The sequence below is a fragment of the Hylobates moloch genome, unplaced genomic scaffold (genome assembly GCF_009828535.3).
Source record: "Hylobates moloch isolate HMO894 unplaced genomic scaffold, HMol_V3 SCAFFOLD_7, whole genome shotgun sequence".
NCBI lineage: Eukaryota > Metazoa > Chordata > Mammalia > Primates > Hylobatidae > Hylobates > Hylobates moloch.
In genome coordinates this window covers 630,676-639,521 of record NW_026652282.1, presented here as the reverse complement: position 1 = coordinate 639,521, position 8,846 = coordinate 630,676, and the positions used below count along the sequence as shown (strand labels likewise).

The 8,846-nt window shown below is 38.4% G+C and overlaps 1 long non-coding RNA gene across 1 annotated transcript in view; it reads left to right on the top strand.

Annotated features, from left to right (window-relative positions):
- The window catches only part of LOC116811500 (uncharacterized), a 13,101-nt gene extending 11,167 nt beyond the window's left edge, over positions 1-1,934 (top strand). The window contains exon 3 of the long non-coding RNA XR_004370480.1: positions 1,440-1,934. This is a non-coding gene — a long non-coding RNA (uncharacterized LOC116811500). The remainder of the gene's footprint in view (positions 1-1,439) is intronic.
- The last annotated feature ends 6,912 nt before the right edge of the window (positions 1,935-8,846 follow it).

The following is an 8,846-nucleotide window of genomic DNA, read 5'->3' as shown; positions in this document are numbered from 1 at the left end:
ATATATTTATATATAAAATATGTATATAAATTTTTACATAAATATATATTTACATATAATATATAAATTTATATAAATATATAATATAAATATCATATATGACCTATATATATTTTGTATAATATATTTACTTATTAAATATGAATATCATATGTAATATAAATATATATATAAAACCTATATTTGCCTAATGGAATACACAAATATAGGTTTAAAAAGTTTGTTATGAGTATCTGCTATGGTTTGAATGTGTCTGCTAAAAAGCATGTGTTGGAAACTTAATTCTTAATGCAACAGTGTTGGGAGGTGGAGTCTTTTGGGAGATGTTTAGGTGATGAGGACCCCACTCTCATGAATGGATTATAAAAGGCTTTGAGGTTGTGAGTCTGATCTCTTGTTCTCTCTCACCATGTGATGCCTTCCCCATGTGAGGAGACAGCAAGAAGGCCCTCACAAGATGCAGCCCCTTGATTTTGGACTTCCCAGACTCCAGAACCATGACTGAAATAAATTTCTGTTCATTTTCAATTATCCAGTCTGTGGTATTCTGTTATGGCAGCACAGAATGGACTAAAATGTTATCTCTTGGTTGACATACCCCTTAATCATGGTTCTCATCTTTTCCAGCCAGGCAAAATGACACTTTCAGCCATGAAGAAATGTTCCCTATCTTCCCATCTTCTCAATTCAAGGACCTCACTTTTCCTGCTAATTATTCTAGTAGATTTTCAATGCTGTCTCGGCAAAAGCAATACATTTTGTGGCCCTATATTTTGCAGAAATCACCTCATAAATTATTCAATGCATAATTAAACAAAAACTTTATTTCTGCATTGCTTAATATATATATGTATGTATTGAACCAGTTAAAATTGTGCATTCAGAGTACATTGTCTGGAAGGCCATCCATGTTGTTGCTTTTCATTATGACTGACATGCCAGGAACCACACCAGAAATCCTAAAGGTGATAATAATTATCATTCACTATGCAATAAACCCAAAACATTGTTGAGGTTTATTGTTTACAGGCAAGAGTGCAAAACTCAGCTTCATCTCTTCCTAGAAGTGCCACATAAAACTAGTGCTCTTCTCTCCCTCAACTTGGGCTTGGGGCCATGTAGTGCATGCACACCTCTAGGGTTTTCTGAAAGACTGTAGACTTCAGTGCAAAATGCCCAGCCCAGTGCCTAGCTCAAGATACTCAGTCAAGAGTCATTAATATTATAAGTAATGTTAAGGAAAATATCAGAAAATATACATTAAAATATGGTTATTAAGGAAAATTTCAGAATGGAGCCACTTTATTTGACCCAACAGAGACATGACATGTTTAGAAGCCTTCCGTTTGCATGAACTATTGGGAAAGCAGCTACAAGTTGATGTTGGATCCCGGTTAAATGCTGAAGTACATATACTAATTCTCCTGTTTCTGTGTCAGACTCTCTGCAGGAGGATCAAGGAGTAATAAAAAGAACATCTGCAGCTGCCAAGACCTCGGCTCTAATTCTAGATTTGCAGCCCATGGCTGCACAATAGGCACAAGAATGAACCAACGTGACCACCAAGGAAAGTGGCACAGCTGAGCTGCACCCACGTCTGACTCCAAGGGACCAGCTATTGATAGCTGTTCACCATCTAGTTTCTGTGAGTCCCAGTCCGCACATGGAAAATGGGCAAATATTATCTGCTTCATCAGGTATTCCTGGGAACCTAGAGGAAGCACTAGCCAACATCATTCACTTAGCATACCGGAGTTATCTTTCCATTTTCTTAATTCAAGAACCTTGCTCTTTTTGCCAGTTATCTTAGTAGTTTTTCAGTGACCTCTCGGCAAAAGCAAGATATTTTGTAGCCTTATCTTTCACAGGAATCACTTTATAAATTGTTTGATGTACAATTAAACAAAAACTTTATTTCTGCATTGCTCAAAGAATATATATTTCATTTGTTATAAAATATTATAGCATTCAGCTAAGTCTCATACATTATTTATTATTTATTTATTTATTTTTATTTACTTTTTCTCTCCAAATTCTATTTTATGTTCAGAGAGTTCATGTACAGGTTTGTTAAATGGATAAATTGCACGTCACGGCAGTTTGGTGTACAGATTATTTCATCACCCAGGTAATAAGTGTAGTATCCCACAGGTAGTTTTTTGATCCCCACCCTCCACCCTCAAGTAGGCGTTGGTGTATATTGTTCTCACCTTTGTGTCCATGTGTACTCAATGCTTAGCTTCCACTTATAAGTGAGAACTTATGGTATTTTGTTTCCTGTTCCGTTCCTGTGTTAATCCGCTTAGAATAATGGCTTCCAGCTCCATCCATGTAGCCGCAAAGAACATAATCTCATTCTTTTTATGGCTTCATAGTATTCCATGGTGTACATGCACCACATTTTCTTTATTCAGTCTGCTCTTAATAGGCATCTAAGTTGATTCCTTATCTTTGCTACCGTGAATAGTGCTGCAATGAACATACACATGCATGTGTCTTTATGGTAGAACAATGTATATTCCTTTGAGCATATACTGAGTAATGGGATTGATGGGTCGAATGGTAGTTCTGTTTTCATTTTTTGAGAAATCTCCAAACTGCTTTCCACAGTAGCTGGGCTAATTTACATTTCCACTAACCGTGTATAAGTGTTCCCTTTTCTCTGCAATCTTGGGAGCATCTGTTGTTTTTGACTTTTTAATCATAGCCATTCTGACTGGTGTGAGATGGCATCTCATTGTGATTTTCATCTGCATTTCTCTGATGATTAGTAATATGGAGTATTTTTTCATGTTTGGTGGCTGTGTGTTATGTCTTTTTCTTAGGTGTGTCTGTTCATATCCTTTGCCCATTTTTTCTTTTTTTTTTTTTTCCTTTTTTTTCTGAAATAGTATCTTGCTCTGTTACCCAGTGTGGAGTGTAGAGGCACGATCTTAGCTCACTGCAACCTCTGCCTCCCGGATTCAAGCAATTCTCCTGCCTTAGCCTCCCATGTAGCTGGGATTACAGGCATGTGTCACCATAGCTGGCTAATTTTTATATTTTTAATAGAGACAGGGTCTCGCCATGTTGGCCAGGCTGGTCTCAAACTGCTGGCCTCAAGTGATTTGCCTGCCTCAGCCTCCCAAAGTGCTGGGATTACAGGCATGAGCCACTGTGCCTGGCTGTTTGCCCATTTTTTAATGTGGTTGTCGAACATTTCTTTGACATCAACACTGTACACTGCAACAATATTGGTAAGTGTTTATAGATATTATTTTGATTATTTTTTGCCTTAATAATGCTCTCTTGTCACTTCCATCATAGGATTCCCTTCTGTCTGTCTGAATGTTTTCTTATCCAGGCTTCATCTGGTCATGTGTTATTGCATGACTTTTGTTAAATCTTTTAGTATCCTTGGTCTATGTGGCTTCCGTTATTACACATCTTCTAATAAAATGAGAAAATTATAATGAAGGGTTTTTCAAATCTTATGGCAGTACTTCTTGTTCTGCCTGACCTTCCTTTGTGCTCCCATGGTTACAGTTACCAAAAAATAAAATAAAAAATCTGATGGACTGCAACTGCATGCAAGTATATAATTCATCTCAACCTCTTACTTTACTAGCACTTACTAGAGATTTCAGCTCCAGCATGATTCATTCTATAGGCATGTGGAGAGAGCTTTAAAGAGATTTGGGAGAAGTGCAAGCTTTTGTGGGCTCCACCCTTAACACTGAAGCCATGCACCAGGCCCGAACGAGCCCAGCTTGCTTTATTTATCCTGGCAAATTAACTGGCCGTGGGCGGTTGTTTTGTGGGCATAAGGCTGCACCAAGATCAATTAAACCTTTCAACTAATGAGAATGTCCTTCATCTCATTGAACGTATACCATTCGTGATGATGAAAACGGAACACATTGAGTCTCCCCTCTCTTGCAAAGCAAACGTGATTTTTTTAACCCTTCTTAATTTTTCTCGTGCTGATTTTGTGGCTGACAGCGGGAGAAGCAGAGTCTGAGTCACGTCCGTGGACTCAGTAAAAGCTGCACCCTGAGGTTGTCTCCATCCCTCTGTGAGTCTTTGTCGCCAATACCCGCAGGGACCCATGATTTCTGGGCTTTCCTTGCAGTGGGCTGTGGTGCCCCCAATTCCTGCTGGATGACCCCATGGGCCATGAATCACAGTGGGGTCTCAGCAGTAAAGTCTGCAATTCTGCAGGCCAGCTGGGACTGTTCCTCTGCCTGTGGTTCCCTAAGCTGATTTGAGCGCACTTTTTGACAAAGGCAGATTTTCTTGTTTGAAGCTGCATTGCCTCAGTTGGGGCTAATTAAGGAAGGTTTTATAGGAAGCTAATAAACCTTTCAGCAATCTGCAATCAGCGCACACTTGGGATTATAATAATTGGATCTCAAAACCCAAATAAAAATTCCCAGTGTACTTCCTTCAACACTTTGCTCTGGGTCTCCAAATCCTTTTTGTACCTGGCTACAGTTTCATTTTTGTCCTCATAGTCTAAGCTTTCTTCTCTTTGTGTCTTTGGCTTTGAACATACTAATAAATATTGAACAGTCAAAGAAACTGAACTTTAAAATAATGGAAAAGAAAAAACATCTTAATGTGATTGTTTCTGAATCTGGTGATACTGAATGGAGATCTGTCTTTGTTATTTTTAATTATTTGCATGATGCCCTCAATTCATTACCTAGAAAAACAGTCCCCCTTTCAACCTCCCCACTCTGGTTGAATGAGACATGTTACTCACAGTCACTCAGGTTCAAACATTTTTTGAAACTTATATTTCCTTTTTTACATGCAGACAATCACCAAATTCTAGAGAAGCTCTCTTATATTTTGCAACTATTTTTTGTAATTTCTATTTTCTCTAGAACCACTTTATATCAAACTTTTATTAATCCTTGTCTAAATCATGACAATCACCTCCTAACTATTTTTGACCAGGTGGTCAATTAATTTTCCCTAATGAAAATCAATCCAACGCAATCCCCTATTAATTTTCCTGAAATTTCTCACTGATCTGACAACCACCGCCTAACTAATTTTTATGAGAAAGCCGATTAATTTTTCTAATGCAAATCCATCTAAGTCGCCATGCCTCTTTTAATGTTGTTTAAATTCCTTACTGATTACATACTCCAAAGTATCTCGCTAAACCAAACAAAAACCCCACAACTGTTCCATATTGACTATCCAATTCATTCCAATATGGATCATGCTTTAAAATGCAGTACAGGGGCTGGGAACAGTGGCTGACAGCTATAATGGCAGCACTTTGGGAAGCCAAGGTGGGAGAATCTCTTGAGGCTAGGAGTTTGAGACCAGTCTGGGCAACATAGTAAAACCCTTCTCTACAAAAAATTTAAAAAGTTAGCCAAGCACGGTGGTGTGCACCTGTAGTCCCAACTACTTGGGAGGCTGAGATTGGAGGATCACTAGAGCCAAGGAGGTCAAGGATGCAGTGAGCTATGATCACGCCACTGCACTCCAGCCTGAGTGAGAGCGAGAGCCTGTCTCTAAAAATAAATAAGTAAAATAAAAAAGTAAATAAAATGCAGCACAACACGTCCAACATTTTCTTCCACCCCAAACCCCATACAAGCCATCTTTAAGCCAAACTGAACCACTCATTCTTTCCCAAAATCACCCTAAAGAACCACATCCCTGGGTCTGGCTCAAGCTGACAATTCTCTGCTATAGGGGCTTGTACAAATCACAGCCATCCTTGACTGACTTTTCTTCTAAGACCCATTTCTAACCCAAATTTATTCCCTTTATAGTTCCCTCATCTACCTCTGCTAATGAACGTATAGGAGGTCATCTAGTCTGTCAACACTCACTGAGGCGTCTGTCTCATTTCTTCCATCAAATGGTGAATCATGTTCAATGGTAGGTATTCACTCAATATGGAAAAGTGTAAATGACTGAAACTGAAATATATGGAACAACACTGAATTATCACATCCCTTTTTGTTCAAACTGGCCTGCTTGGTCAACTACACTTGGAATTCTGTGGCTAAGAACTAAAGTTTGAGTTCAATTAAAAAACAACTCATTCATGAACATGTTGTCCTGATATTTCATCAGCTATCTTAACAGCAAATACAATAGAAACATGATGCTTCTATTGTATAAAGGTAACACAAATAATGCTTGGTAAAGTAAATTCTGTTGGCACCTTTAGTTATTGACAAACTCAAAGCAGAAAAGGCAGTCGTGGAGGGGAGAAAATTCCAAGAACCTACTTAAATATGTATGTGGAATTTGGGTGGGAAGTTAGAGAATATGAATTACTCCAAGTTATACTTTTATTTCATTGCTTTTCGGACCATGTGAAATTCATTAGTTTTTTCAACTTGTAACTTAGGTTTGAGGGTACATGTGAAGGTTTGTTGCAATAGTAAACTTGTGTCGGGGGGCATGTTGTGCAGATTACTTCATTACTCACATATTGAACCCAGTACCCAAGAGTTATCTTTTCTGCTCCTCTCCCTCCCTCCCTCCCTCCCTCCCTCTCTCATCTCCTTCCTCCTACCTTCCCCCCTCAAGTATACCCCAGTGTCTGTTGTTTCCTTCTTTGTGTTCATAATTTCTTCTCATTTACCTCCCACTTGTAAGTGAGAACATGCAGTATTTGGTTTTCTGTTCCTGTGTTAGTTTGCTAAGGATAATAGCCTCCAGCTCCATCCATGTTCCTGCAAAAGACATGATCTCATTCTTTTTTGTGGCTGCATAGCAAGCAGAAGTTCCCTTTGACCCAGCAATCCCATTACTGGGTATATACCCAGAGGAATATAAATCATTCTTATATAAAAACACATGCACGTGAATGTTCTTTGCAGCACTATTTACAATAGCAAAGTCATGGAATCAACCTAAATGCCCATCAACGACCGATTGGATAAAGCAAATGTGGTCCACATACACAATGGAATTCATTCTTTTTATTTTCTGGGGAGCAGTCTGCCACACAGAGAGAATTATGTATCTGAACACCAAACAGCCAGACTTGGTGGTCACTTTACTTGTGAGAAAGCAAACCTGGGAAGTCTTGAAATGGCAAACCTTTCAGAAGAGATGGCAGAGACGCTTCACCACATTCTACTCTCAATGCTCTATCTTGTTCTTTCCATCCCAGATCTCCCTCCGGTCAGTCCTTTACTACTCAATCCTGAGGCCTGGACGTACCCACAGAAGTGAGTTCTATTGAGTGCAGTAAGCTGTTAAAATAAAATATGCTTTCCCTGAATGTGATGTTAGGAAACAACTGTTTATGTATTTATGGGATAGACCAAGAGTCTTGCAAAGTGGCATGGTCAAAGCCGACACGTCATTTCCTTGGGGAAATCTTGCATCAGATTTCACTACACATCTGTTTTATAAACTCTGACAGCATCTGACATTTATAGTACTGATCATAACTGTATTATCAATTGGTTATTGGGATAATTATTCATTGAAACTTTGTCTTCATTACTGAAATTTGTATTACATTCTTTTTACCTTGTTTGGCATATAGAATATGCCCCTTATTAAATAAAGGCATGGATGAGATTATCTATATAATAGGTGGTGTGCTAAGCAAACCATCTCTCAAAATACACACACATACTTGTTAGTGGTGTTTGCCAATTCCCACGGTGTAAATTCTCCCACTATGGTTCATTTCAAGCTACATACGGTTGGACAGATGGCTCACACAATTCCTGGATGTTTCATGGTTAGCTCCTAAAAGTCAGAATGAGCCCATTCCAGAGCATCGCTCATGCACAAAGGTGTGAGGATGCCCTTGCTCAATTTCAACAACCTTTCTCAAAAACAGAGTACACTTAGTAATCTAGACTTGGGAAGATTCTTCTTAAATGTGGTGGACATTTTCTTTTGGCTACCGGGTGCACATTTTCTTGAACAGAGAAGTCCTTTTTTAGACAATCTGCTAAAATCAGAACCAGAGTTGAGCATTACCTACAAAAGGCTGTCCCAGGGACATTTTTCTTCTCTAAGAATCAGAAACATTGCCAACCACAGCTTTGGAAAGTGGCCAGTAAAATAAAACAAGAAAAAGAAGCCAGAGATATAACTATGGGAAGAGAGGGAAAGCTATATTTTTCCACAGGCAATATGACCAATTATGTAGCTCAGCCGAAAATGATGCAAATAAATAAGACCTTCCCAAGAAAGTTTAGCAAAAGTGTTCAAGGCTTCTACAAAGATGCTGAAAACCTGGAAATATATATGTCCTTGCATGGGAAAACACAATGTTATAAATAATACATACTAAAAATTTGATTCATCTTTTAAAAGAAATCCAATTAAAATCTCAATGACTTTTGGTGATAAATATTTAGTAAATGAGATTTATCTAAAGACAAAAATTAGTATGAACGCATATAACAATATGGAAAATATAAGAAAGCATGGGTTTTCGTATTAAAATATGTTGTAAGACACCCTACAATAAAACAGAGAACAGAAACTCACATGGGTATTTAATGTGAGTGACATTTATGGTCACTGAGGAAATAATAAATTACTTAATACATGATGCTATATGGTTTGGCTGTGTCCCCACCCAAATCTCATCTTGAATTGCAGTTCCCATAATCTCCACATATCATGGGAGGGCCCCAGTGGGAGGTAATTGAATCATTGAGGGTGATAGTCTTATAAGGAGTTTTTACCCCTTTGCTCAGCTCTCATTCTCTCTCCTCCTGCCCTGTGAAGATGTGCCTTCCACCATGATTGTAAATTTCCTGAGGCCTCCCCAGCCATGTGGAACTGTGAGTCAATTAAACCTCTTTTCTTTATAAATTATCCAGTCTCAGGTATTTCTTCATAGCAGCATGAGA